General features: G+C 40.1%; 1 long non-coding RNA gene across 1 annotated transcript; it reads left to right on the top strand.

Moving 5' to 3' along the window:
• The first annotated feature begins 1,968 nt into the window (after nucleotides 1–1,968).
• On the top strand, nucleotides 1,969–3,029 carry LOC120521927. Its single transcript, XR_005632223.1, has 2 exons — nucleotides 1,969–2,047; nucleotides 2,986–3,029. It is a non-coding gene; the product is annotated as an uncharacterized LOC120521927 (long non-coding RNA).
• Nucleotides 3,030–3,320: the final 291 nt, after the last annotated feature.

Here is a 3,320-nt window from a genome sequence, read left to right as displayed (position 1 = left end):
TCTGACACCAATGTAGCGACCCGTGGTTGAGTCTTAAAGTTTTCAGAGCCAAACTCAGCCATGCACTTCTCCAAAGCTGTCGGCTAGCGGACAGCCAGCGTATGCTCTGCTGCAGCTATACCCAGCTCTTTAAGTAGCGAGCACTCGTGTCCCATACACGCATCGACTCTGAGTGTCTCGGCAATAATTGCTTAGATGAAATCTTAGCAATACACAGCTCTGTCCTGTTGTATCTCTTTATTAGAGCAGATAGTCAGAAAACAAAGCTCTATCTCATTGCAAAGCCATTGCCAAGGTCATTAGAAGCCATCTTTCTCATTGATGGTAACTATTTACAATTTAATAACCCCGGACGGCAACAACCCAAACCCACCCCACCAGTTGAACACAAGCACATACAACAAATTACAACAGGAAAAACAATTTGATTGCCTTGCTAATTTAACACAACAGTAAACTTTACATAAATTACCCACAATGCATCATGCCACCAGCGCTGGCTGCCGGGTCACTACAATATGTTTGAGAATGTGCTTTAGGAATAAATTTCATTGTTGTTCTCACCACGTACGAACATATCCAGTTCAAGATGGAAAAGGAGGAAAGAAACTGCCATTCATCCTGTGTGACACTATGGGCATGGAAAGTACAGGCGTATGAGAATGGGATCCATATAGATGACATCATCAGTGTCATTAAAGGACATGTCCCAGACACATATGAGGTGAGACTCACCTGTCATTTTACTGATGTCAGTGTAAACACATGAGATAAAACTTATTGATTCTAAAGCATTAATTGGTAAAATAAATCATCATGCCAAGGTGTTCTGCTTAAAGTGTAGTTGGTCACCACAGGCCGGTATCACAGATGATCTGTCTGTACAGCTCTTTAACATTTTCACAGCACATACAGTATTCAGCATGGTGTTGGCAGTGGGTGGGTGAGGAAGATAATGAGATTGAATGAAGACATAATGGCATCTGGACTGAGAAAGCATTAAAATGGAGCTTTACAGTGCTGCTCAAGCCCCCACTGTCCACTTCTTCTCCCTTTTTTCTTAAAATTCCATTTAGTACTATGACCACAAGCAGGAATAGAAATGACCCATTCTAAAATATGTAGGCACCTGTCTCATGATGGCAGGATCAAAATGAGGCATCTTCAAAGGGGACGTTAATCACTATTCTTGTGACCCCACATGTAAGCTGCATATTTTTCAGCTTACTGTCCACTCCAACCTGTGGGTAGAAATAATATGGGAGCAGTGGTATGAAACACCTCGATGATGCTGGCTGTGTTAAAAAAATATTTGTGTTACATGCAGCCCACAATGACCTTGATTTTCTCAACCCCCTTTAATGTTCATCTCATATATAGATTGCATCTGTATAGAATTTAGCCAGATTGCATTTACACCAACCATTAAAATGTCTCTTCAGCACAATGTAGAACCACTACTAAGCTGTAGTTGGACTAGAAAAAGTAAAGACCCAACAGAAAAAAATGTGAAAATAATGTGACACACACACACTGCCAGAAAGAACTTTAGTGTTTTAGCATAATGACAAAGATGTCACAATATCTTGAAGATAGATATTTGTGAAAGGCACTATATAATAGATATGACTTCATTCACTTTACATCTGTATAGTGCCTCACTGGGAGTTGCCAAGTTAGACATTTTCTGTCCTTTTTTTGTAAATTTCTTTTTTCTTTTCAGTCTGGCACTTATGGATGATAACTTGTCCCGTGTGTGTTGTACTATAAAGAATTGGTAAAAGCAAGCAGGTGGGCTCCCATGAAGAACTATAGATGTGTGTGAATGAGGGCAATGTGAGTTATCTCTTTTTAAACTGATCATGTCTCTCCAGTTCAATCCCAAGGCACCAATAAACAGGAATGACAAGCTACACCGAGTGGAGCCCGCCTGGCTGATAAGGTGCACTCGCACGTATCACGTGGTTGGAAGCAGACAAAATCTGCCTTATGGATCAAAATCTGTTGAAGAAGTTTAAGTTATTCAGAACTGAAGTGAACAACATGGGTAAGTAATTGCAGCCTGGCAGAGGATGATGGAACATTAATAAGATATTTTGTGTCATCCCTGATGGAGGATCTGGGGAATCATGAGAAAGAGTTGGTCCTTTCATCGGGTTGGCTGGCCCAGCACTGTTTTAGCCGTTGAATGGCCAAATGGGGGAGGCAGCTTGATGGCTGAGGTCTCCAGGACTCTGAACAAATCCAAATCCTATTATGTGATATCATCTACTGTTAAATTCTGCTCTATACTTCTAAAATTTTTATTTTATATGCTGTATTGAGGATTTGTTCGATTCTGTGTATTGTATTGATATTTTGCCCCTTTTCTTTTTGACACCCACTGCACCAACCTACCTGGCAAGGGGTCTCTCTTTGAACTGCCTTTCCTGAGGGTTTCTTCCATTTTTCCCTACAAGGTTTTCTTTGGGAGTTTTTCTTTGTCTTCTTCGAGAGTCAAGGCTGGGGGGCTGTCAAGAGGCAGGGCCTGTTAAAGCCCATTGCGGCACACCTTGTGTGATTTTGGGCTATAGAAAAATAAACTGTATTGTATTGTATTGTATTGTATATTTTGACAACTTTTTTATTTTTTCCACATAACCAATGTCTTACTGGTTTGGCATGATGGCTGATGGCATCTGCTTTTATCTGACTTAAAAAAATAACTGGTTATCAATAACCATAATCCTGTGTGAAACGGATATTAGTGTTGACAATGTCAGGTCTGTTGTGAGGTTCTGCAGAACAAACAGTGGCAACTACTGAAGAAATGCCAAAGATGTAATAGTCTTATGAAGCAATAAAGAATAATCTGGTAAAATATAACAATTTATTAGTATTCGATTGAGTTAAGTCTTTCCGAGACCCATCCTTCTGTTAGACAGGAATATAACAAACTTGAGAAAGAATTGGAATTTCTCACAGACTGTTTTTCTTATTTTGCAGAGATTCCTCTGCTTGTGTTGGTCACTAAGATAGAGCGAAGCCTGCCCTGAAGTTAAAAAAGGACCTGACTAAAGTGTACAGGAGCCGCTACCTTTATGAGAAGGTGAGTCAAAGGGACTGACCGGGGGGCTGGTAGTCATGAATGTGATGTGATCATAAGAAGTAAAGTAAGAGAACGTGCAAAGTCAGCCTACCAAACAAGAAAGGGGCATCTGATCCTCTAGACATTCTGTCTTTTTGTTAATTTTCTTCTTAGCTACTCATCATGACAACTGATTATCTGAAACTGGTAACGTGTTCATTGGTTATTATCAGCTCTTCTTTGTTATATGATA

This window comes from Polypterus senegalus, unplaced genomic scaffold (assembly GCF_016835505.1).
Source record: "Polypterus senegalus isolate Bchr_013 unplaced genomic scaffold, ASM1683550v1 scaffold_4336, whole genome shotgun sequence".
NCBI classification, from domain to species: domain Eukaryota; kingdom Metazoa; phylum Chordata; class Cladistia; order Polypteriformes; family Polypteridae; genus Polypterus; species Polypterus senegalus.
This window is presented reverse-complemented; position numbering and strand designations above follow the sequence as displayed.